We start from the raw sequence: 27489 nt of genomic DNA on the forward strand, positions 1-27489 counted from the left end.
GACACCACACCATGATTAAGAGCAAGCAAAAACATCACAATTATTAGCCAGTGTTATTTTATTATTAAAGAAGGGAAAAGAGGATGTCAAACAACATGAGTGACTGAACACAAATGATAAGCTGGTTACTTCCATTACAATCTCTTCTGTATGTTTCTCTGTGGAGAGCTTTTAACAGAGATTATGCCCCACAGAGTGAACACCTCTGAGGAGTGCTTTCCCTTTGGTAAATTAAGATCAAAGTATATTGTTTCCCAAAATTATTGTGACTCCAGTTTTAGTGTCCGATTAGATACTTAAAGGCTGTTGGGTCCTGTCTAGTTAATAATAATAAATAAGTTTATAAATGGGCAAAATAAGTAATTTTAACTAAATCCTATGAAATTGAAGGAAATATTTTAAGTCAGTTACTTAGAAGAAGCCATATAAGGAGCTGTCTTCGAGACAGGCCAGTTACAAATATTAAGAATCTTAAATCCAATTAAATCCCACTATTTCTCTGTTTACCAGCGTTTAGCCTGTCTCCTCTCCAGGAATATATGGTCTAATCCAATGGCTCTCCACCTTTCCAGACTACTGTACCCCTTTCAAGAGTCTGATTTGTCTTGTGTACCCCAAGTTTCACGTCTTTTAAAAACTACTTGCTTACAAAATCACACATAAAAATACAGAAGTGTTACAGCATACTATGACTGAAACATTGCTTACTTTCTCATTTTTACCATATACTTATAAAATAAATCAATTGGAAATAAATACTGTATTTACATTTCAGTGTATTGTATATAGAGCAATATAAACAAGTCATTGTATGAAATTTTAGTTTGTACTGACTTTGCTAATGCTTTTTATGTTGCCTGTTGTAAAACTAGGCAAATATATAGATGAGTTGATGTACCCCTTGGAAGACCTCTGCGTACCCCCAGGGGTAGGTGTGCCCATGGTTGAGAACCATTGCTCTAATCACTTGATGATTAACAAGAGACACTGTTAGTCTTTTAAGTTATAATAGCAATTTCATATTCCAATAAAATCATTGCAAGAATTTTAAATCTAGTGTCTTGGCAAGTGTCTTAGTTAACTTCCTCTCACCAATCCATGTTGAAGTGTTGGGAAGCTATTCCTTGAGTTGGTTTCTTGAGTCTTTTCTGTTTTTCTTATCTGTCTGTATCAGCTTGCTTGTAGAGATGAACAAGATGTGATGAGTTGTGGAGTTCTTGTTGAAGCAGGGTAGCAGAGGGTATGTGTACGGGGGGTGTTCACTTCTGAGGGTTTTTTTATACTCTTTCCTTCCTACTTCCATGAAAGTAAGAAAACACACCTGTTGTTTCAGTCTTATGTAGATTTAAAGTTAGTTGCTGTCCTCCTTTCACTGCTTCATGCCTTCAGAGTTGGCTTGAGTGACACCTTCATCTCCTGAACGTGCAGTCTGAATAACGAATAACAACATTTTTTTAACTTGCCTTTGTTCTTCTTCTGTCAGAAAAGCATCAAATGACTTTTAAAGTTAGTTTTAACTCTTTCTTTTTATTCAGTCAATTTTCAAAGATATTCCCTTAGTTCCATCAGAGTTTAATTGAAGTTGAAATTCTGTTTCAAATAGGTCCAAACACTCCAGTTCTCTCTGTTAAGGTCAGCTCTCAAAGTAGACTTTTAAAATTAAATTCTTAAGGTTTTATCAGAGAAGGTATTGTCTTTTCTTTTTACCAGTTTTTGGAGAGGTTCTTCTTCACAAGTTTGATGAGGGATTGCTAAAGGATTATCAGGAAACTAGTTTCCCAATTAATATACATATTTCTGTACTTAAATGGCTTCTTATATTAGTAACCAGTTATGACATCAAATGACCTTGCTATATTTGTCCATGAAGTATGTCACTATTTACATAGCAATGGTATTAGGAGCATTTATTGCATTTAATTAATATATTTGCAAGTATGCATTTCAGAAAGGTGTTTGCCATTTCAACATTTAAGAAATAAACAAAAGGTTTTAAACACTTCCAATGACACATGTTTATCCTAGAGGCTTTTTCTGAATACGTTTTTAGAGTAATTATAAAATTTATTTTAATTATGATATTTCTAGACTTCTTTGTATGGGCTTACTTATATTTATCACTTTGATAACACACCCTACATTTTCTAGCCCATAATCAGGTGTCTTCCTAAAACATGATTTTTTTATATGGTTTGTCTTCTTGAAATAAGTATTACCTTTGTATCAAGCCAATATCTTATAAACAGGAGACTTGTCCCATTCTTTGATAACTCTGATTTGTTTGTTTGCTTTTTTTGACTAAATAGGTTCTAGATTTATAATTTACTGTTCGCAGTCTGATTACAATTTGTAATTGCAGACTCATATCTACATTCTATACAAAGCACAATAATTAACATGTATATAAATCTTTCAAAACATAGTATAAAAGAAAATAGCATAGAATGTTAAAGCAAAATAGAAGTTATAAAACTGCATCCCAAAGTTGGTGTAAACACACTTGGAGGTAATAAACATTTTATGGCTATAAAGACATGTTTATCTTCCCTGATATTTGCTTGCCCTTGGGAGATAAGGTAGATGATAACGATACATATATCATAAACTTCAGTAAAGGCACAGGCAAGTTTAGTGACATAATATTTTAAAAAATATAATTATTTTTATTTCTTAATAATTATTTATTAGGCTAGTTGGCAGCTTCCCTAGCCCTTGGGCCTTTGGTTCCCCCAGCCTTATGGTGCTCCTCCCTCCCCGCCTTAGGGCCCTCAGCCCCAAATGATCCAAAATAGGCTCAGCGGGCTTCTCACTAACAAACCGGAATAGGCTTGTTGGCAGGGTAATAAAGTAAAATTTGGTTTTTGGCTGCACTTTGTGGGGTTGCTGCTGGATGTCTTTTCAGGGATCCCTAGCCTATGAGATAAGCACCCTTTTAATTTTTACAAAGCCAACTAAATAATTTAAGAAGGAGTTTGTTAAGGGACTAAAACTCCTTTTAGGAATTCTGGTGACTTGGGATGGTCTCTGAGGAGTCTCGTGAGCAGTCAGGATGTGATGCTGAAAGCTCGCTATGAGGTTCTTCTTCGAGTAGCTGTGGTTGCTCTGCATCAGGATGTGCGCGTGCCCATTCACTCTTGATCGGATGTTTTCATCAGCAGTGTCTGTGCCCTTGACATCCTGGTGCTCCAGTACAAAGGTATAAGGAAGGGGGTCGACCCACCACCACACCAGTTCCTTCTCAACCACCTGCAGCTTGAGATGGATCATTGTGGTGCCTATTAGCTACACCCAGCTTGCTACCTTTCTTGCTTAATCCTTTCTTTTCAAATTTCTTTTATTTTCTGTTATTAAGAACACCTTCCCTTCTTCATTTGTGAATTCTGGGCCTTATTTTTGTCCCTTAGTCCTTGCTCTGCAGCCTTGAGTATGGGTTATGCCCAAGACTTGGACTCCAAACTCTGCCAGACCTGCCATAAGTCTTTTCCCCACAGCAGTGGCCATTCAAGCTGCCTTTGCTGCCTGAGATAGATTCACTCTCCCTCCAAATGTATGATAGGCTCAGGATTTAAAAGCAGCTCTAAGAAATTGAGGGATAGATAATAAAACAGAAAATATCATGCCACTATATAAATCCATGGTATGCCCACTACTTGAATACTGCAGCAGTTCTGGTCGCCCCATCTCAAAAAGATATACTAGAATTGGAAAAGGTACAGAGAAGGGCAGTGAAAAGGATTAGGGGTATGGAATAGCTTCCAAACAAGGAGAGCTTAAAAAGACTGGGGCCATTCAGCTTAGAAAGAGACAACTATGATGGATGGCTACACAATCATGAATGATATGGAGAAAATGAATAAGGAAGTGTTATTTACCCCTTCACATAACACAAGAACTAGGGGTTCTCATTGCCGTGAGATGTTGTGAAGGCCAAAAGTATAACTGGGTTAAAAAGAGAATTAGATAACTTCATGGAGCCTAGATCCATCAATTCTATTAGCCAAGATGGTCAGGGATACAACTCTGCTCCCGGTGTCCCTAAACCTCCAACTGCCAGAAACTGGGACTGAACGACAGGGGATAGGTCACTTGAAATTGCCCTGTTCTGTTTATTCCCTCTGAAGCATCTGGCATCAGCCACTGTCAGAGACAGGAGACTGGGCTAGATGGACCATTGGTCTGACCCAGTATAGCTGTTCTAAAATTCCTGTTAATGGAGAACCCTCACAGACTTATGGGGTCTGATTCACCCCTCTGTATCGTGTATCTGGTTGCTCAGAGAGCTCCAGCGACCATCTCTACTGCAACGGTAAGCAAAAATCCTGGGAGCCCTTCAGAACCATCCAGACTCTCAGAGAAGAGAAGACCCCATTCTCCGGAACAGGATAAAAGAAGAGGAAAGTCACAACCTCAGTCTATGTTTCAGGAGACCTTGTGTCCTGATTTGGGTACCGCTAAGCCTCTCTTCCCTTCCAGTAGAGAGACCACAGCATTGGCTAAGAATACCATGCCACATACTGAGAAGCTGTCAGGTAAACAACCTAAAGCAGCACCAGACTCAGTGCCTTTGAAACATAAGGTCTCCAAAGCCAAGCTGAAATTGTTGTCAGTACTGTCATCTGTAGCCAGTCGTGAAGAGTGCACCTTTTCATCAGAACATAAGAATGGCCATACTGAATCAGACCAATGGTCCAACTAACCCAGAATCCTGTCTCCTGCTCCAGCTTCTATGCTGCATCTATTCCCCACATTCACCCTTATTGGGATCGTCTCTCCCATTTCCTAACTTTCTGGGAGCTCATCACATGGGATAGATGGATCTTGGAGGTGATTTCTACAGGCTATTCCATCCATTGCAGCTTCTTCCCCCCGCCCGTCCCTCTTCAGGAAGCCTTCTCATCAGGATTTTTTGAGACAGGATGTACAGTGGGGATGATACAACCTGTTTCACTATACTTAGTTGGGAAAGGGTTCTGTTCCCAGGACTTCCTGATCCAGAAGAAAAATAGAGGGTGGGGACCAATTCTGGACCTTAGGGCTTTGAACACCCTTGTCTGCTGTCAGCCATTCAGAATAGTAATCCTAGCAGTGATGATTCCCTCTCTGGGTCCAGGAGATGGTTTGGTTCCCTCGACCTTCCGTATGCTTATTTTCATATTGCCATGCTCCCCTGGCACAGATGTTTGCTTGTTTTATGGTGGTCAGGGACCACTACCAATATCATGCCCTACCCTTCGGTCTCTCCACTGTCCCAAAGTCCTCTCAGCTGTTGCAGCCCATCTTCACCAGCTGGGAATAATTTGTCTTATCTTACCTAGATGATCAGCTCCTGAAAGGTCTCTCATTTCTTGAGGCACCAACTGCAACCAGCAAGGCCCTATTTCTATTCCACTCACTGGGCCTCCACTTCAACACAGAAATGTTTACCCTCAAACCCACTCAACAGACAGACGTCATTGGAGCCACGGTAGACTCCATCACCATTAGAGCATACCTGCCGAATGGCAACATTGCAACAGAGCTTGCAAACCACAGCAAGGGCTTGCCTGCAACTCCTAAGACATATATGGTAGCTTGTATGTTTGTGACACCATTAGCAAGACTACACTCTCGGTGTCTTCAAGCCTGGCTGATAACTGTCTCTACTCCCAACAACCAGTCTATCCAAGCAAGTATCTGTACCTCAGAGGGGCCTTGATTCTCTAAATTGGAGGAAGGCTCCACAAAGGATGTGCATGGAAGTTCCATTCCTGCTGCCTACTCCCACAAGAACCAACAATACAGATGCCTCCTTGATTGCCTGGAGCGCACACTCCCAAAACTTCACAAATCAGGGCAAATGGACCCCTCCCTATCAACATATTAGAGCTCAGAGTGATTTGTTACATTTGCCAGCACTTCCTACCACACATCTGGGGCCACCCGATCAGAATAATGCTGGACAATAGAGCAGCAATGTATTATATCAATCAACAAGGAGGAGTGAGATCTGAGTCCTTAAGCACCAAATCTGTGAAACTATGGAACTTGTGCGTTTCACACAGGATTCAGAGCTTAGCGGTTTATCTGATAGGACTACCAGGGCCGGCCCACAACATTTTGGTACCTGAGGCGGGGAGCTCAAATGACACCCCCATGTCCCCTCACTTGGGCCAAAACTTTGAAAGGTCTCAATTCTGCCTTCTTCCTGTTCTACTCCTCTCATGGTACTGCTCTGCTACCTACCCCAATAAAGGAGAACTAACAACTTAAAATGCCTTGTTCAAAAATGTTAAGTAACACTTAACTTTCAAACGCCTGAACAGCAAATGTAACATTTCTTGTCTGCATAGTAAACACTGTCATTTTTATCCGTTTGAATAATCAAAGCTTTCCGTGCCTTCTTGGTTGCAAAGATTTGAACTGCTTCCTGCTGAAGGTCCACAGTCTGGGCCATGATCTGTTGAGATGGTTGCAAGTCCAACAAGCCTCTCCTGTGTCATTGTGGAGCGTAGATGTATTTTTATTAACTTCAGCTTGGAGAAGCTGCGTTCTCCATTGGCAACTGTTACAGGAAGCGTTAGAAGTATGCGCAGAGCAACAAAAGCATTTGGAAAGAGGGTGGTCATCTTATTTGTGTACATATATTCCAGAACAACCTTTGGAGTTGATCCTGCTGAAATGTATCTTGAAAGGGCTTTCAGTTCATCACCTAAATCACTCGCATCAATGTCGCGCATGTCATCATGTGTCAACACTGTCTCTAGTGCCCTGCATTGCTGGTGTAGGTCTTCTTCAGGTATAGTGAGGAGTTTTGGAATATCATACAACATCCCAAATATACCGCTGTGTTCCTTGAGCTGCATGAAACATTCTTCAACTGACTGTATTGCACAATCTAGCACCTGGTTAAAGAATTCAACTTTGAATTGTTGTTTGGGGTCTCTTATGGAATTAATCTGTGCCTCGTAATCAAAATGTCTTCTTCGGTGACTCTTGTATTCTTGAATGGGTGGGAAAATAGCTTCAGTGTGAAGTTCCTCTGCCAACTTCTGTGCACTCTTCAGAACATTTTGAAATCCCTCATCTGACCGGTAAGACTGTAGGTATGACTTTGCTTTGTCCAGTTTTTCCATTGCTCCAGATATATCAAGGTCAACACCTTGGAGTCTCTTGCTTACAACATTTATTTCAAACAGTATGTCATGGCACAACACTAAGCCACACAGAAATTTGAAGTTATGTATGTTCCTGGTGATTCCATTTCCCTGTGTCACTGTTCTCCCAAAAACAGTTCCTGTCATAATATTATCTTCCATAATGGCAACTATGGCATCATCTATCTTCCCAATTTGGTGTTTGATAGGCTTTATCGCCTCCACTGGACTTTCCCATCATGTGGCACTCAGTGGTTTCAGTGTCAGAGGGGATGTTCCCAGATGTTGCTTCAAAATTTGCCATCGATGAGTTGATGCAGAGAAAAATACACACACCTCTACCGCGATATAACGCTGTCCTCGGGAGCCAAAAAATCTTACCACGTTATAGGTGAAACCACGTTATATCGAACTTGCTTTGATCCGCCAGAGTGCGCAGCCCCCCCCCCCCCCCGGAGCACTGCTTTACTGCATTATACCCGAATTCGTGTTATATCGGGTCGCGTTATATTGGGGTAGAGGTGTAGATGCTTTGAATTACATTAAAAAATTCAGCAGCCTCACTAGAAGCTGATGCTGCATCACTAACCACCAAGTTCAATGAATGAGAACTGCATGGGACAAAAAAAGCTCGAGGGTTTAACTCTCGGATCCGTGTCTGCACTCCTCTGTTCTTTCCTTTCATGTCGGCACCATTATCGTAGCCCTGACCTCTCACGTCAGTTATCGCAATTCCTGTATCTTCCAGCTTTTTAAGAAGCACATTTGTCATACTAGCTCCTGTAGTATCATCAATGTCAGTAAATTCTAGAAAATGCTCTCTGACAGTCACCATTGCAGGGACATTTTCACTAGGTTCTGTTGTTGTTGATGCAAAACGCACCATTAAAGTCATTTGTTCTGTATGGCTGATGTCAGGTGTGCAGTCCAGAATAACAGACTTCAGATCTGCCACAATCTTCTGTTTGACTTTTGTTGCCAGTAACTGTATGATCTCATTTTGAATTGTTTTTCAAAGGTAGTGGTGTGTGTACATTTCTTGGGTGGTGACTCTTCTTAGATGCTCTTCGAGTACAGCATCAAACTCAGCCATCAGCTCCACAATTTTAAGGAAGTTTCCATTGTTTGGCATATACAGCTGATCTGAAGTGCCACACAGTGCTAGGTTTTGGGTAGCAAGCATTCTCACAATGGCAATGAGCCTTTTCAGAACATTTTGCCAATAAAGAGACTCTGATGCAATCTTCTCTTGATGCTGATTATCTATGATGGCCTTTAACCTTAGTCTAATCTCAAGCTCTTTCCACCTATGGAATGCTCTCTGATGATTTGCTGCCTTCTCATGGCATGCCAGATTTCTAGCCAGATTTTTTCAGTCCTTTGTTCCTGTAGAACCCAATGTGGCTGGAACATTAGACTGGAAGAGTTTGCAACAAAAACAATATGCAGAATTCTGGGTTTTTGAATACATAAGCCATGGCCTCTCCACTTTGTCACCTTTGGGGATTTCACGCAAGTAATGTGTTGGATGGAAACTTCTATTTTCATTGTCTTTGGGGAACATGAAGTTTTTTTACCTGCTGTGGCCCATGCAGTACAAGGAAGTCCCTCAGGCTACTGCTCAAGTGGGTCCACAGTCCTGGGTCATCTAGACTTAAGGAACTAAACTCAGCAGCAGCTGTTTCTTGCGCCTCCACCACACTCTTCTCTGATCTACACTTTTCTTCAGGAATGTGCATGGTTACATCCATTTGAAATGCAGATATGGATGCTGCAGTAGCTGCCAAGTCACCGGCACTCTAACTGGAAGATCAAGCATCTCCTCACCACTCACATCCTCACTGGGGCCGGAAGGCTCACTGTGAACATTTGTGGCTATGTATCTCAGGAGAGCTCCTTCCTGCTTAGATAGAAAAGCTTCCTTTGCTTTCTTTCTTTTTCTGAATGCTGCCCCAGAGGAGCGTTTTCTTCTTTCACTCATGACTGCTGTTCTGTGCCAGCTATAGTGGCTCTCAATACTCAATTGAAGGGGACAAATAAGCAGGCTGGTAGCAGGGCCTGAGTGAGGGAAGATATCAGCATCTTAAGGGCCTAACTGGCTCCTACTACTTCAGTTGACTGCCTGTTCTCCTCAAGTGGATTCAGGGAAACAGAAAGCTCCCTGAGAAGCTGGTGTTTATCAGTCCAGGCTCCTGGGGGTGGTAGAGAGGTACATAAGAGGCTCCTCCTCCTTTCTCTTCCTGCAGCTCCTGCTGCTTTCTGTTATTCCCTCTCACCTTTTCTCCTGCCTGCCTGTTATGTCTCTTGTGCCCTCCTTCCTCCAGCACAGCACTCCACCATCTTTGTGCATCTAGAGCAGAGAGAATACATATGCACCAGCAGCAGACTCAATTTTCTACACCCTAGTGCCCCCTCCTCCCCCAGTCTGGCATCTGAGGCGGCCGCCTCAGTTCGCCTCATGGTAAGGCCAGCCCTGAGGACTACACAACACAGTGGCGGAATCCCTCAGCAGGCATTTCCACATCAACCATGAGTGGGAGCTGAACAGTGATGTGTTCCAAGAGGTATGTCTTACCTGGCGTCATCTGCAGATAGATAGATCTCTTTGTGACACCATCCAATGTGAAGTGCAGATGATTCTGCTCAAGGGGAGAGCACTGCCACAACTCGACAGGAGATGTCCTAGTCATTTCTTGGCCTTGTGTATTGCTACATGCTTATCCCCTGCCACCTTTATTGCTCAAGGTCCTAGAAAATTGAAACAGGAGGAAGTTTTAGCCATCCTCATAGCACCCTCATAGCTAAAAGTAGTGTGGTTCCCAGAGCTGGTTTGCATGTCTGTGCAACCACCCTCTCTGCCTTCCTCTAACAGCAAACTTCCTCATCCTGGAGTCGGGATCCATCATCCACTCCAACCTCTTGGAGCTTCACCTCAAGGCATGGCTTCAAGATGGCTCTCTGGGATGGAACAAGACTGCTCCCCAGAGGTATAAACAGTACTGCTTCATAATATAAAACCCATGACAAGGAAAACTCCTGAAGAAGTGGAAACCTTCCAGATTTCATGCAGCCACTGATCTATACCTCCTCTTGAGTCCTATTTGACACACATTCTTGATTACCTCCTGAATTTAAAAATCACAGGCTTATTGGTGAGCTCCATTAAGGTTCACCTAACTGCTATCACAGTTTTTCACACACATGCCCTATCATGTGGCTTTCTTCACCTACCCAAACACTGAGGTTTATTAAAGGTCTGTTCAATCTCTATCCTCCTGTTAGGGAGCCAACTCCATCATGGGTCCTCTCAACTTGGTTCTCAGTGTGCTGAGAAAATCCATGTTTGAACTCGTGGGAACCTGTTCCCTCCGTTTTCGGTCCTGTAATACCTCATTCCTCAAAAAGAACAGGAGTACTTGTGGCACCTTAGAGAGTAACAAATTTTTCTCTAAGGGCTTGTCTATACTTACCGCGCTGGTTCGGCGGCAGGCAATCGAACTTCTGGGTTCGATTTATCGCGTCTTGTCTGGACGCGATAAATCGAACTCAGAAGTGCTCCCCGTCGACTCCGGTAATCCTGCTCGCCGCGAGGAGTACGCGGAGTCGACGGGGGAGCCTGCCTGCCGGGTGTGGACCGCGGTAAGTTCGAACTAAGGTACGTCGACTTCAGCTACGTTATTCACGTAGCTGAAGTTGCGTACCTTAGTTCGATTTGGGGGTTTAGTGTAGACCAAGCCTAAGGTGCCACAAGTACTCCTGTTCTTTTTGCGGATACGGACTAACACGGCTGCTACTTTGAAACCTCTCATTCCTCAAAGCATTCACCTCAGTCAGAAGTGATGGGGAACTTGCAGCCTTGATGCCTGATCCCCCGTACACTGTTCTATAGCAGTGGTTTTCAAACTTTTTTTTTCATTTGCAGACTCCTAAAAATTTTCAAATGGAGATGTGGACTCCTTTGGAAGTCTTAGACATAGTCTGTGGACCCCATGTTGAAAACCACTGTTCTGTAGCAATACGGTAACACTATGTCCACACCCTTGCTTCCTACCTGTTTCTTCAGAATTCTACATTCATCAGGAGATTCAGATACTGGTGTTTTATCCCAAGCCTCAGTCTTTAAGAGAAGAAACAAGCCTCCATACACTGGACATAAAAAGAGCTCTTGCCTTTTACCTCCACAGGACAAGGCCCTTTAGGGCTTCCCCATGGTTTTTCATCTCAATTGTGAAATGAATGAAAGGACATCAGGTTTGCACCCAAAGATTGAACAGGATGGATCTTAACCTCTTATGAACAACAGGGTTTTACTTTCTTTTCAGAGTGATTGAGCCCACTGAGGCTCAATCTACCTCTGCAGCTGCACTGAAAAACTGCTTCATATCTCATACATCTTCAGGGCAGTCACCTGGTCTTAGGTGCACATGTTTTCCCAGCAGTATGCTCTTGTGCCTGCTTCCAGAGTGGACATGGCTTTCGGTGACACTGTTCTACAGTCTGTACTGAATCCACCTCTCGGCACCCTCCTCCGTATTGTGGTACTGCTTGGGAGTCTCCTGAGGTGGAACATCCATAGGAACAATACTCGAAGAAAAAGAGAGGTTACTTATTTTGTATAATAATTGGAATTCTTTGAGGTGTGTCCCCCTATGGGTGCTGAACTACCCTCTCTTATCTTGAGCAATTAAGAGCTGAAAACCCATATACTCCTTTTTAAAGGGTTAATAACTGTTCAGATGAGATTGTAATCAAGTAATGTATAGTGCCGTTCTCTAGATCTCAGCTGGGGGAATCTAATAAACTAATTTTTATCTCTTCTTTCTGTCATTTTGCTACTAAGTGGCAAAACCAAATTAGTAGACTTTTTAAACTTTGATAAACCCTCGTACTTTTAGGGTATCATCATTAAGGAACCGTTTGTCCAATTCATATCAAATTTCATAGAAAAATTGTAGCCTGGCTGCAAACCTGGCCTTCCAATGTGGAGGCTTATATGATTTTTCTGATGGATATTAGAGGAAAGCCACTGCGGCATTTTCAGCCTAAGTGAATGGAAGCAAGGTACAACAGAAATATTGAGAGCCTGTCCTCACAAGCTTCCCAGCCCAGTTGTGCAGACTCCAGGAGGCATGGATTCATACTTTCAGTGCTTAACTGAACCAAACTTTCGAACCTTTGGAGTTTACTCTATCAATTCTTATAAATGGTGGTGCATAATTTTCAGATTATATTTTTCCACTGTTCATTAAAACGTTCTTCAGATAGATAAGATCATCTCATTGGAAAGCAATAACCTTTAATATTATCTGAGCTAAATATGCTCTCATTCAAACATGGAATTTAATTTGAACACATTCTCAGGACTTACAGTATGTGTTCCTTGCATTAGTAAAGAACACTTTAACAGCCTGAATTTGTCAGGCTTGTACTCTGTCATCACAGTCGTTTGGTGTTTGAATGCAAGCAGTAGTGTGTCAAGAAGCTGCTGGCGGAAGCTGACAACTCGCATACCCTTGTGCTCACCTGGCACAGCAGTCTGAGAGTATTTTTCCCCATAGATGAGACTACTGTGTTGACCTGGATTAACTAAATGGCTCAACCTATAACTTGTCATGTCACGGGAGTATGGAGGATCATGGGAAGTTATTGCCCTGCAGTCACTAGCATTTGTTGCCTATGTTCAGAATGTAAGGCAGGTAGGAGGTAGGACCTGGAATGTAAAGGGCAGGAAAAACGGAGCACCTGAAGAATATGATATTATAATTAAAGGAAATCACTTGGACCTGTTTATAATAATAATAATTAATACCTAGCTCTTCTATAGCGCCTTTCCTCAGCAGATTTCAAAGTGCTTTACAAAGGAGATCAGAGTCATTATTCCCATTTTACAGACAGGGAAACTGTGTGATTTGATCTAGTATATTATGTGATATCTTCATTCGTCAGAGCAACTAGCGTAGTTACACATGCAGATAATGACCGCTTCCTGAATTGTTCTGAGCTGGCGTTCTTGTGAAAAAGACCTCAGACGTTGGCACCTCACACAGGGAAGGGTACAAAAATAAAATGACATTTGGGGAGGGAAGAGGAGAGAGATTCATATAAAATGCTGCACACCTGTAGGTGCTGACAGATGGGTTCTGTTGCAAAGGCGGTTTTCTGGAATCTCAGTTGTTTCATTGCCACACTAAGCAGCATGTTGTTTCAGTCTTGTAGGAGTATTGTTCTTCTGCACAAAGTCAGTTTCATTTCCCAGTGGCTGCTTGTTTCGTTATTTATTTCTATTGCAGCAGAGCCTAGGGTCCCACCTGAGATCAGGGTCCCATTGCACTAGGCATTGCACAGACACTTAGTAAGAGACCTTACTTGAAGAGGCCGACAAAAAGTGAAAGAATGGAGGTGTTGTTATCCCCATTTTACAGAGAGAACAAGCAACTTGGGAAGATCACACAGGAAGTCTGTAGCTGAGCTAGGAATCTAACCCAAATCTCTTGAGTGCAAATTCAGTGCCTTAACCATAAGACCATGCTGCTTCTTGGTGTGTTGTATTGTCAAGACATAACAATATTGGGTTTCCTGTGGGGTTGTTGTTATTGTTTTTAAAGTGGTGTGGACTCTAAAATAAGGAAAAAAGAGTAAGAATGTTTATGGATCCTTGACATTATACCTCTGTAATATACAGTGTTCTTTTCCTGTCTCCCTTGGTGGCTGCTGCGCCTGTATACCTCCCCCACTCCCATTTGTCTTCATTGAGTGTTTTGTGTGAGTAATGACTGCAGGATCAGGCCCATAATCTGTAATAGAGTTCTGTTTACCCAGTTTCCCAATTAGCACCTTGTTCACTACACACCTGAGGTTTCTTGCTGCTCCACACCATGCAGCTTTAAAACTTCTTATTACGCGTACACCACTGGGTAGTCATCAATTTCTTCAGACAAGTGAAATGTCCCTAGGCTGATACCTTAGGAGTGGTGGCCACTGGGAGATGGAGGACTTGTTCTAGAAATCTAGGGGAGACCAAAAATAGAACAAACTGACAAGCCTAAGGGAAAACATTTTCAAAACGTAAGCAGCTTTGCCTGTGTGTTTCTAGTGCTGTCTCAGAAAAATAAAATCTAAGGTACAAGCCAGCCATTTCAGCCAGTTTGAACTGATTATGTACTGTGAAGGGGGTGGGTCTAATGATCCACCATTAGTATGCTGCTCTGTATAATTTACATTTATCTTCTTAGTCTGTGATTAGCTTTATTTCCCAATAAAAAAAAGTAAATAGATTCACTGGCTGTTGCAGTTTCAGATATTTTTCATCAAGATAGGGTAACTCCATGCTTAAATGGTTATCCATTTATTATGTTTGCTTTCTAATAGTACATCTATTAAAGGCAAATATGCAACCATTAGTATGTAAATTGAACTTGGATGTCTGAATATTTGAGCAACAGCCTCAAATGTGACTTATTGGCTAATTAGTTTTATTGTAATTGAAGATGTATACAGAGCTCATGTTTGTAGATACATATAGAGAATACGTGATGGTGTGGCATAAAAATTTTATTGGCATAAATTTGGAAATGCTGCATTTCTTATGAGTGAGTTTTGCAGATCACCCCAAATGAGTATCGATAAAATTTTTACACCACCCCACACCGTTGGGTATTGTACATCATCTTCGGGGGGGGTGGGGGGAGGATGGAACACTCTCTTCTTTTCTCACACTAATGGGTGGGGGAAGGGAACCACTGACACTTTCTACTGTCAGCTCAGAATAAGGAGACCTCACACTCAGCCTTTCATTGGATTAGAAACCTGTCAATCATCATGGCATCTAGCATCATGAGTCATGGCAGTAGGTGCAAGATGCTGAGCTCTCTGGCCTCAGTCCAGCAGAGCACATAAGCACATGCTTAACATTAAGGTCATGCGTAGTCCCACTGAAGTCAGTAGGATTACTCATGTGCTGAAAGTTAAGCATGTCCTTAATGGGTTGGATGCTTGTTGGATTGCGGCTAGAGAGCTCAGCACTTTGCAAGATTGAACTGAGTGCTCAGCATCTTGCAGGACTGAGCTCATGGTAAGCAGAAAAATGTTTTTAAATGATCCTGAGTAAAATCATGACAGTTTAATGCGTTAAAAATGTAAAATAGATATTTGAAAGCCTTTGAAACCACTTGGTATCACTGAACTGCATGAGAGAAAGGTATTTCATCAAGCCGGCCTTTGGAGGAGAGTGTGCAGAACCTGCCTTCTAGCCCTGACTAAAGAAGGGTAATTAAAGAAGGTTAGAGGATTGGGAGGGCCGGCTGGAGGGGGGAAGGGAAGAAAAGGGTGGTTTAAAAATGGAGGAGAGAGGGGGAAAGAAGTGAGAAGTAACATTGAAAGGTAAAATAAATTAGGTGAGCGGCAAAAGAGAAAAGCAACATTTCTAGAGCGGATTCCAGAGAATACACAGAGTGAAAGAAATGATGAAAAGATTATTCAAGATATAGAATGAAAAAGAGAGGCAATAGGGTTTTTGCCTCTATTTGTGATTCATAGATTCATAGATTCTAGGACTGGAAGGGACCTCGAGAGGTCATCGAGTCCAGTCCCCTGCCCTCATGGCAGGACCAAATACTGTCTAGACCATCCCTGATAGACATTTATCTAACCTACTCTTAAATATCTCCAGAGATGGAGATTCCACAACCTCCCTAGGCAATTTATTCCAGTGTTTAACCACCCTGACAGTTAGGAACATATTGGCGATATATTGGCAGTTTCCCTGTTTCTAGTAAGTAAACAAACAAAAAAATTGGAAAATCTTCCCAGGCTTTATCCAGTTCTGACCCATTCAGGGGTGCTGGAACAATTTGTATAGTGGGGGTGCTGAGAGCCATTGAACCAAACCCTGGATATGATGGAAACCACTTCAAGCCGGAGGATGCCGCAGTACCCCTAGGACTCCTAGTTCTAGCACCCGTGGACCCATTTGCATGTGATAGATCACACTTATTTTCCTTGAAGAGGCAAATGGGAGGCCACAAAAATCAAGGTCGCAAGCCATAAAAGGAGAACCTGTCCTTTTAGATATCATCTCCCATCACAAGTCAAGTAGGGAAAGAAATTGTCTGATTTAGAATAACATAGATTTATAGTAACACTCTTAAAATTGGTATAATCTCCCCCAGAATGTCTGCAACTCAGACAGTGGGGGAAGAAGGGGTATGAGCTGAGGGGTGAAAACATTATGCTTTGCTCCAGAACTCAAAAATACACCATGCAAATTTAGTTTTGCATTTTCAGGTGTGGAGGTAGATGGGGGTTTAATAAAGGGTCTAAATCAAGATCACCTGGGACCAATAGCTTATATGCTAACAAATCATGCATGATTCCAGTAGTGATTAGTGTTGAAAAATTAATTACCATGGCAACTCTGCCATTGAATCTGAGAATCCATTTACAGTATCATAGAACCGCAAGTTCAGTAGTGCAAAAATATACCTCCTGGAATTGTATCCAACCTTTCAATTTAATGAACGTTCCAAACACCTTTAAAACTTTTTTCTTTTTCTGCATATTATTAACTCCTGGTTCCACTGGATGTTTCCCTCAGCTATCAGTTCTTGATGCTGTCTCTATATTGCCTAAGGGCCAAATTATGTCTGGCCCTGTGCAGACATGCTAATCGGTGTGGAGAGAAGATGTAAGGAGCCTCGAACTACCAAACCTAAAATAGCTGTTAACTCCCGCTCCTGGAATATCTCAGGATGTAGCCCAACTGCCCTAGGCGCGTGTGCACATCCACACACACACCCAGTCTCAGTCATGCCTCTCCAGTGGTCCACCCTCGTGTGTACCCTGAATTACTGTTTCACCCTTTGGGAACTTGGGGACAGTTAAAGCAAGTACCACACAGACTTAATAAAGGCACCTCTAACCACACAAACTGTACTCACAGACAAAGCACCAGAGTTATACAGATCTATGGAAAAATAACAAACATCTGTGTGCAAGACCTTCCCTCAGATTCCTCACCCCTCCTGAGCGTCCTTTGGATCGTAGTCACTGTCTTCCACGGCGTCCAGGATTCTTCTGCACCTCCGGCTCCTCCTGCCCAGTCTTGTCTTCTGCATTCCCTTGCTGGAGAGAGTCTCTGTTTTAACAAAAAGAAGAACAGGAGGACTTGTGGCACCTTAGAGACTAACACAGCAGATTCTAACTTTTGTCTTTGCCCTTGTCTTTGCCCTGTCTTTTTTCCATTCATAGCAGCCCTCTGTGTTTGTTACCCTAGATCAGAATCATTAGCAAGTCAATAGTCTTTGGCTGGCAATTTCAGCACAACAGGAGCATGTCAGCTGTGCTCCTCTTGAACGTGAACAAAAAGGGCAGCAGCAGGTCTTGATGCCTTTACTGTTTGGATAAATATCAACGATTGGGCTATCTACATCCATTGTCTGCCTTCTTGCAGAAGTGTAACCCCTCCCCCCTGGACTACGTTAACTCTTGTAACCAGGTAACAGATATCATGATAGTAGACCAACAGTAAATATACATTAATTTAAAAAATACAGATAATCTCCCATATTCTTCACAAACATGCTAAATAATTCTTGATTATTTACAACCTTAAAATATCCACAAACTCTTATATTCCCATCCCCTCTGCTTAATTATCACATGTCAATAGCTAGAGTGATTTTTCCAGTTTCTAGTTATTTTTATAGCAGTGCTGTGACTGAGCTCTGGAAACTAAAGATGTGAGCTGTACCTTTTAGATGCACTGAGTTCTCTGCTTTGTGCTCTGATATCCCAGCTAGGCATTTCATTTTAGAAGGAAAAAAACACATTATCTAAATATGAACGGAGCAATATCCTTCTCCCAGTTGCTTGCTTTCCTTACATAGTGGCCTCATAAAATGCAACTATCTCCTCAGGTCAGAATATATTGCAGAGTTAAAACAGCTGTAATTGTAAGTAACTCTAAAAGCTGGACCAATTTCTATATTTTCTCACTAAGGAAATTAATTCTCTGCTGTGATGAAAACCTGTAGTCCAACAGCCATATGCTCCCCTGCCTTTGCATACTTGCTAACAGTCTCAGACAACATCCCAGGATTGTTTACAGCTTGCAACAGAAAATATCTTTCCATCCCACCTGATACCAGGAGCTGTTCTCTGTCTTGGCTGAACAGTCAGCCAGAAATCAGCAGCTGAAACCTTTCTCCTCAGCCAACATGTTCACTCAGTGCTTTCATTTCTTTGTGACTACTCCCATCTCTGCTTCTGCTTATTTAACAGCACAAACCACAGCAGGGGAGTTAACACAAAGCCGTGAGGGCAATGAGTAGTCTGGGCAGGGAGAGAAGTCTGCTGGCCAGATACTTCAGTCTTCCACTCCCACTTCCCCCACCTTGAAGACTCAGAACCTCTGAGGAGAAGTCTGAATGGAAGAGAGAGGGAAGCCTGAGGAAGTAGAATGGGTGGGAAGAATTTGAGGAAGGGGAGAAGGGGGAAAACTTAGATGCAAATGCCACCCACCATCTGCTGAAAGTCTTGAACCCTCCCCCCCAACCCTAGGTCCCAATTTGTAAGAGTGGCCTTCAGAGGAAAAATGCACCTGTGCATTGTGGGCCTTGTCCAAAGCCCATTGAAGTCAATAGAAAGGCTCCCATTGATGCTTAAGGATTTGGGATCCGATTCCATGTCTCTTTCTGCACCATGTAGCTGCAATCATTCCTCCACACAATTAATGTGCCACAAATAATCTGCAGATATCTGCGGATTTGCAGGGCTCTACACTGGGGGCCAGGCTGAGGCTCTGAGGCATCCCCCCTGCCAGAGCCTGGTTGAGGACAGCTGCATGGGCAGCTGTAGGGAGCCCGTGAGCAGTTGCAGACCCTCCACCTGCCCTCGGCTGGGCGAGCAGCCTGGGGGGCGGGAACACAGCTGGGGGCTGCTCTCAGCCCCCCACCCTGCCCCGTCCTGCGGGCAGGTGGAGCATCCGCCACGTCTCTCTGGCTGGGCTCCACACTGGCCTGGCCAGGGGAAGCGGGCAGACCTGTAGAGCTGCCTTGGGGCTGCTCGGGCCCCCCCACGCAGGGCAGGTGGAGAATCCGTCGCAGCTCCCCACAGCTTCCCGCCTGGCTCTGAGCCACGGCAGACCCTCCATTTGCCCTGGGCAGGGGCCCAAGCACCCCACCGCCTAGTGTCCCAGCCCTTTCCCCATGTTCCTGCCCCCCAGCCCCCTGCCAAATGTCCCAGCCTCCCCACTCAGTGTCCCTGCCCCCAGCCCCTCCGCCCAGGGCAGGAGGAGGAACCCAGGCTCCCCACAGCTGCCAGCGTGGCTCTCCCCGACCCGGTTCCAGCCAGGGGGGAGGCGGCTTGGAACTGCAGCCTGGCCATGGTAAGAGCCAGGCAGGCAGCTGTGGGGAGCCGTGGCGGCCCCTCCACTGCCCTGGGTGTGGGGCCCAAGCAGCCCCCCGCCCAGTGTCCCTGCCCCCCAGGTTCCCCGCCCAGGACAGGTGGAGGATCCGTGCCGCAGTTCCACACAGCTGCCTGTCCGGCTCTTACCAACAGAGCCCTGCGCGGATACAAAATTGGTATCCACATCCGCGCTGCTATCCACCGAAATGGTCCACACCTATAAAGCAGATACCCACGGATTTGTAGGGCTCTACTTGTAAGTTACTACTGTTCTAAACAGCAGAAACTTCCACTACATTCTCTTTGATTCCTATCAAAAAGGTCACAGTTGTACTACCTACTATGGGGGGCTAGGGACAGCACAGCAACTGCTAGGGGAGACCCCAGGACACAGGTTTTGGCTATATTTTTTTCTGTGCCTCTATAGTCCTCCATATTTGGGGTGTCAGGGCAGTATACCTGGCTTCAAATCTTTGCAGCCAAGTATAATATCCCTTTCATATCCCCTCCAGATTCCTGAAAAGGACTTTTGAACAATAACAGAAGAAACTGAGCCAAGACTATCCATTCCAGATTTTACCCTCAGCCCAGAGCATTCTGGATCCAGATATTAGCTGTTTAGTCATTACTGGGTGAATACTCATAAAATGCAGACATGATAAATAAGCCCAATAATTACATCCCTCAATATCAATTTAAAGAGATCCCCAGTAATCTGGGACATACCATTAGGAACTTCCTTTCAGTGCATCTTTACACAAAAAGTAGAGGCTATATGGCCCTAATAGAATTTTCAGTTCAACAGTGTTTTTCCCCTCAAAATAATAAGGTCAAGAAAAAAGGAATTAACAATTCCAGTGCTGACATATTCACTGTAGTATTGCAGATGGAATGGTGCAATAGACAGATTTATTTTAAGTCATATAATTCTGCTACTTGTATTTTTTTAAGGTGAAAGCAAATGTAACCAAACAACAGTACGTCTGCTACTTCTTAAATGGGTACTTAGCAAAAGCTTAAAGGAGCTTTAAAAATAAATGCACTGCAGTGCTGTCTGATCTCTAAACCTCAGACATTCATAGTTTGACTAGTTGAGATTCTTTAAAACAAATAGCTCACAAATGAATAATTCTGCTGCAGAATGCATCAACCCCGTCTTTATAACATCCTAAATAGTGAAGCATAATGGATAGACAAAGTGCTTAAATAAACCATGGAGCAATTTCCATCAGCAATATGTTAAAAACTCATTTTAAATTATTATCAGATGATGGGATAAACACAGAGTTTTAAAATAATAATAGATTTAGGGCTGATTGCAAGAGGCTCTGAGTACCAACTACTATCGATTTCAGTGGGAGTCGTGTGCTCAGCACTTCTCAGGGACAAGTTCATTACTCTCTATAAAGGCATGGGTATGTGGAAAAGTCTCCTGTGGTACTGGTGGGCCTGTAACATTTTATGTCAATTCTTACTAGAATAAATTCCAGTCTAGTGGATAAGGGATTGCACCCGGAGTTCAGTGTAGCATCTGGGTTCTATTGCAAGCCCTGTCATTGAGCTGCTGTGTGACTTTGGGCAAGTCACTTCACCTCTGTGAGCTTCTGTTTCCACTCCTGTTCGTAATTGCTCCATTGTTATCTTGTGTTCTCCCAATCTGTTTTCTGTATCTGCCTGTTGTCTCTGATCTTATACTTAGGCGATGTCTACACCTGCGATGGCATGTACAGTACAGCTGCATGCCACAGTGAATATCAGGCTGTGTCCGCACTTGTCACTGTGGTGCGTATAGGGTGACCAGATGTCCCGATTTTATAGGGACAGTCCCGATATTCAGGGCTTTTTCTTATATAGGCGCCTATTACCCCCCACCCCCTGTACTGATTTTTCACATTTGCTATCTGGTCACTCTAGGTGCGTAGTTACACATGGCAAGGAAAGGCTCCAGCAGTGGGAAATGCTCTGGCAGTTTCTCGCTGCTGGAGCCTTTCTCTGCGGCAGGGTAAGGCTCTGCCGGGGGGTGGCAGCAGGGAAAGGCCCTGGCAGCAGAAAGATGCCAGAACCTTTCCCTGCTGCCTCCCCACTGCCAGAGTCTTACCCCACTACCGGAGCCTTTCACTTAGGCGGGGAAAGGCTCTGGCTGGGGTGGGGTGGGGTGTAAAAATAACAATGTTAGACATTGGCGGCACTGCTTGTGCATGTAGAGAGCTGTGTTGGGTATATACCATGAGGTTTTGGCATGTAGGGCCCTCTGCTAAGCTGTGCTTTATCGTCTATACTGCTGTTTATACTTGTGCTAGCTGGGCATGCAGTGACCGTGCTGTACACGTTGCCGTAAGTGTAGACGTACTTTTAAATTGTAAGCTCTTTATGTTCTGTGTTTGTAAATTGCCTAGCACAATGGGACCCTGATCTCTGGTTTGGAACCCGTAAGTGCTACCACAATAATAATAATAGTACTATCAATGATACATTTTATGTATGTGAGCATGCATAGACATTTCATTTGTGAATAAACATATATATATTGAGAGAGAGATGTGAATTTATTTAGATGTATGTGTGTGCATGTATATACATTATAAAATAAAGAAAGAGAGAGAGTTTTTAATACCACTCTATGTTCCTTTTACCCATGCTCTGGGAGAAGAGTATTTTGGATTCTATCAAAGATGAGTTTACTTGATGGCTATTTTAACATTTGTGGAAGCATTTTACACAAAAATACGTCTTGCAAAGAGCTTTTGATAAAGAGTGCTCTAATATCCATCCACAAATCCCATTCAATCATCATGATTAGCCACAGCAGCTCAGCTGTGAAAGGTATCATTAGAAAATGGGAGGGGATTGTGCATGTGTTTGTATGGATGTAAGTGTGGGCATGAACACCATTGGATGTATATGGTGTTAATAAAAATCTGGTTTTTAGCTACTTCTTCTCTGATCAGAATAAGAATTAGGCTACAGAGAAAAGCCAAACAACAAAGGCATGGTATGGGGGAAAAAAAAGCTATATCAATATTGTAATACCCTTCTCCTGTTTCCTTTGTCATTCCAGAATGTGGTACAAGTGACACAGTAGTCCCTGCAGGGAACAAAACGTAAAAAAAAAAAAAAAAAAAAAACCTAGGATCTTGTAGACTGGAGAGGGATTGTTTGCAATTTCACTTAAAAATAAATACATTAATTACCATTGATTACTTCCATCCTGTAGCATCTTCACACAGATTTAAAGTCTAGTTTGCATATTTGTTTCCAAGTTAAACATATTCTCCTAATACAGTAATATTGAACCCATTTTCCTATTGGTGCTTTGAAAAGTAGAATGGAAAAACCTGTTAGCTCTGGTGTTCAGAGGTTCTGTTTATTCATAAATGGGGGAGGGAGCACGTAACATTTATACTTTTGTTAGATTTTGTTGTTGATCATAAAAACATTTTATTCTCTTCATGCACTTTTTTGCCCTGGTGTGTTGTTGGGTTAAGAGGACTCCAGATTTCTATGTCACTTTGAGGGAAACAAGGACATTGCTTTAGGAATGTTCGTCTTCCTTCTAAAAGGAAATTAGAAAAGCTTTTCCCTCACCTTTTAAATAAGAGAAAAAAAGTGAAGACTGTCAGTTTAGTTGCTTTCCTTCACTTACAGCTTCTTAGGCTGGACATTCTTTTAATGACCAAACATTTTGCTATTAGTTTTGAAGCTTCCCCCCAAACAGAGGAAGAAGTGTTGCCATTCTAGTGGCACTGGAAATCTCCATTAGTATTTCAGAGCCATCACTGATATGCTCAGACCACAAGTCTTAGGGAGCATAGCTCTTATGGCACCATATATAGAAACATTTCCTAAGCAATACAGATCAGCTCGTGTCTGAGAGATTTACAGGGATGGGGGCATTTTCCTCCCATTTACTAGAAAGGCTCATTCCACTAGAGCTACAGCAATGTCCAGGGCATTGTGTAAAGCTGCATCTGTCAAGGAAATATGTTGCACCATCACTTGGAAATCTCTCTGCTGTTTTTTTTTTTAAACATTACAGCTTGCTAGAGGGCATAGAGGAGCTTCTACACATGCTGCATTTGGCCACAGGGTTCTTGGTGCAGTAATTCCTGCATATTCGGATCTCCACGGACTATTGGTGCAAGTTCCACTTGGGTGTTGTGGAGAAGCTACTGCTTAGAAAACCGCTCTCCAAATTGGTGGAACGTAATGAGTGGAAAGGGAAATGTTCTCAACAGAATGTGCCCAGTGATATTTTTCTTCTGAGTTAAAATAAAATGTTGGATGTGATTTGTTTATATTGTTAAGCTATATATTTAAAAGAATGTCTTCCTGTTGCTTAAGTCAGTTTTCTAAGACTTGCATTTTTTATTTATATATAAAGCTCTGATGGGAATTGTTGATAAGTGCAATATTTTATCCCACTGAGCGATTTATCTTGGGGTTGTTATTAAGCATAACAAGAAAAAGTAGGTACCAAAACAAGAAAAACAAGAAAATCTGACATCTGAACCTGAGAGATGCTGACCCCGGGTTACCATCGACTTTGGTAGAAGCTGCAGGTGCTCAGCACCTCTTAAACTCAGGCCCGTAGTATCTGCTGATAAATTGGTTTTTTACCGAGTATATCAACCAATTGCCAGCTCCCCCCAGGTATGATAAGTAGTTCTTAGAAAAGTCCAGGTCTGAGACTTAACATTATATGTATATGATATTTCTTGCTTAACTGTTTGCTTTTTATGCACCTTTTCCCACCCCTGGTTGCCTTCTACCCAATTGCAATGGATCCAGTGCAGTTCTCTTTGTGCGGAACGGCCTGTGGAGACAATGTGCAGAAGGCAATCTCTAGCCATTAGTCAGTACTCCCATGGAGAGGGGTACAGTAGGTATGGAGCTGCTTCAGTAGCAGCTCCAGAGAAGCTTATGCTCACACTCGGCCAGGTGGGGAAAGGATTCTGTTTCATTGCATAGCAGATTTAGATTAAATCTCATGAAAAACTTCCTAGCTGTAAGAACAGTAGGACAATGGAACACACTGCCTAGGGAAGTTGTGATAGCTCCTTCGTTGGAGGTTTTCCAAAGGAGGTTGGCTAGCCATCAGTATTAGATGGTTAGCCACAACAAATCCTGCATCCTGGCAGGGGATTAGACTAGATTACCCTTGCAGTCCCTTCTAATCCTGTGGCTCTATGATTTATTCTCCCATACCTCTATGGAAATCCCATTTACTTAGTTGTATTTGGGGACCAGAATTTGTCCCCAGAGATTAGCTTCTGAGAAAGAGAGAGTCCATTCCATTTCATATCCCCTTCCCTACTGGGAGAGCCACCTCCCCTGCCACTTGTGATTGCATATGATCCCACAGCAATTGCTTAAATGGGCAAATAATATTAGAAAAGTATGGATATGCTTGTAGCTGTCTTTTAATGATATTTAGCTGCTTGAAACCAGGAGGAGAGCTAGAATCATATAACCAACTAGCTCTGCAGACCGTAAGTGCTCCTCAGACTGGAGTTTGGGAACCACTGGCCTAAGAGAAAGGCACATGAACAGAATGTATATGTTCAGGTGGTAGAGTTAATGTTGCCAGAGGAGCCCTTGTCAAACGTCTTCTCCATTCCAACATTTTCAAGAGGTTTGTAAGAAACCGAGAAGATGCGGGAGGGAATTTTAAGTCACCTGTTAGTCTTGTCTGTCCCATGGCATGGGCTGTTTATTTTTGCTTTGCCCAGCACTGAGCACATTACCAGTAATTAACAAATACTAAAAATGTTATTTATTTATTTGAATTGGGGTGGTGGTTGGCGGGCCATAGGTTAGAAGGGAGATCCTGGTTGTAGTAGGGAATTTCATTGGGAGGGGGTTTGTTAGACATTCACTGCATTGTGGATATGCTGTGGAGCGGGAGATACAGAACCATTTATAGTGCTGTAACAAGCTGAATTTTAAACCTATCCTCAGAAGTTAGTTCCTCCTGGTCCCTAACTCTCTGCTTCCCTTGTCTTAACATCATCCAGTTTGTTAGTATCCTTCTGTAACTGAGCTGCCTCCTGACCTGATAGTAGTATAGCCAGTGTACTCTCACCTGTGATGTCTAGAGAGGGACTGTCGCCTCCCTGCTCTGTATCTGTATACCCCCTTGGTATGAAGTGTAGAACCCGATCTTTTTTACAGCTGTTTCACATTTCAGACTTGTATATAATTTGCTGGCCGCTATCCCTCTAAGATTCTTTCTGCATTATTGCTTTCCAGGTTTCTTTCTTATTGAACTATCTGTGTTTCAAATTATTTTCCCCCAGACATATTTTCAAATTGAATCTTATTTTGTTTTTGATTTTTTTCTGGACATATTTATAATCTCTCTGGAACCCCTCTGTCCTTAGTGATATTCAAACGCCTTCTAGTTCAATATCCCCTGTGAATGTCGTTAACATGCTGGTGCCCCTCTATTCACATCAAGATGTTCATTTACACTGGCCCCAACAACTGATTGAATTTTTTTTAAAGTATACAGTTAAAATATCTGTAACTGAAACATTGCTCGGTGTTCCAAAAGACTAATTGTACTTTCACTAAATGTCCTCTGACTAGTAACGTAACTGTGACACTTTGCATGTTGGCTACTGCTCTTGGGAAGTTTTCCGAAAGAGCACCGTGTGTGTGTATATTGCAGCGGTGCGTGTGAGAATTTCTGTGCTGTATACAGTGTAATGTTGATGCTTTAGTTAAGGCTAAACTGGCCCTTTCGTTTATGTATTCCCCTCTATTCCCTTCCCCCTTCAATTTTTTTATAACTTACTAGAGGATAAAAATGACTTTGTAGTAGAAACAGAAGTGATTTTTTGTATGTGGAAAGTTCCCTAAAGTCCATTCAGCTTTTTGAATTATCTGACCCTAGAGATCTGTTTAAAAAGCAAGGTGCTTTTTGCATTCAGAGAAGTAAAACAGTAACAAGTTTGATTAAATTTAACTTTTAAAATAACAAAATTGTTGTTTAAAATAGTGTAATGAATCTGAGCACTGTTTATTTCAACTAACTTTAGAAAGGCACAATAGCCTGCAATGTTATGGACTTTCTCAACTCCTATTTAAGCTCATTCTCAGAGCCACAAGTAACAGGAGAGTGTGATTAGACAATTGCCCAGGATCTCATTGCAGAAAGTCTATATAACTTGTGAAGTGTTTGGGCTCTTAGGACTTCATCCCACTGACTTCTGTGGGACTGCACTTGTGCAGAAAGTTGAGGGTTCATGCCCTTATTTTAGAAAATTACTAGGTTTTGTACCCATATCTACACTTTGTGTGGTTGGCCCTTAATAGTACCAAAGTTTGAATCTCTAAGTATCAGGAAAGGATGACTCTTAATTGAAAAGTGGTAGGTGCTAGGTGAAGGGCTGGGTGGTATTATTATTATTGTCTCGGTTGTTATTAATAATAAATTCCTTGAAGCCAAATCAGGATATGACACAACCCATGTACTTTCAATGCCCAGCTTCTTAAAAATTCCCTTTATAGGCTCTGCGTCAAATTCTGCTTTTATTTACACCAAACAATTTACAGATGTAAATCTGGAGTAACTCCATTGAATTCAGTTCATTGTTGTCACACGGGGTCTAATTTGGCCTGCAGAATATTTTATATTTGGTGACAATGCACAAGCAGGGAAGAACTTCTAGATGCCAGGTTGAGTTTGCAGGGACGGCAGTTGGCAAACCCATCTTTCTTATGGGCAGGTTGAGCACATTTGAACTGGAGTCAGACACACAATAATTATGGAATGCCACAGTGCCATTTTTCCAGCCTCTCCTCAGATTATAACTGAACTTTAATTCTGTATGTTCTACTCTTGTGCCAACATGAACTTGACATTAATACACTGTAAGGATTTTTAATACGTACTTGTCAGTAAAAAGTATGAATTGTTCCCCCCATTGTGTTATTTTGTGTGTGTGTTTGT

The 27489-nt window shown here is 42.5% G+C and overlaps 1 protein-coding gene and 2 long non-coding RNA genes across 9 annotated transcripts in view; 1 reads left to right on the forward strand and 2 right to left on the reverse strand.

Moving 5' to 3' along the window:
• The window catches only part of FARS2 (phenylalanyl-tRNA synthetase 2, mitochondrial), a 380087-nt gene that overhangs the window by 227496 nt on the left and 125102 nt on the right, over positions 1 to 27489 (forward strand). The window lies entirely within an intron of this gene.
• On the reverse strand, positions 44 to 11664 carry LOC135981619 (uncharacterized). Its single transcript, XR_010598735.1, has 3 exons — positions 11542 to 11664; positions 9709 to 9881; positions 44 to 1429 (listed from the first exon to the last, which is right to left on the reverse strand). It is a non-coding gene; the product is annotated as an uncharacterized LOC135981619 (long non-coding RNA).
• Positions 11881 to 17338, reverse strand: LOC101940359 (uncharacterized). The gene is made up of 3 exons (XR_509885.3): positions 17148 to 17338; positions 13984 to 14140; positions 11881 to 13749 (listed from the first exon to the last, which is right to left on the reverse strand). It is a non-coding gene; the product is annotated as an uncharacterized LOC101940359 (long non-coding RNA).

The sequence above is a fragment of the Chrysemys picta genome, chromosome 2 (genome assembly GCF_011386835.1).
Source record: "Chrysemys picta bellii isolate R12L10 chromosome 2, ASM1138683v2, whole genome shotgun sequence".
Classification (NCBI taxonomy): Eukaryota; Metazoa; Chordata; order Testudines; family Emydidae; genus Chrysemys; species Chrysemys picta.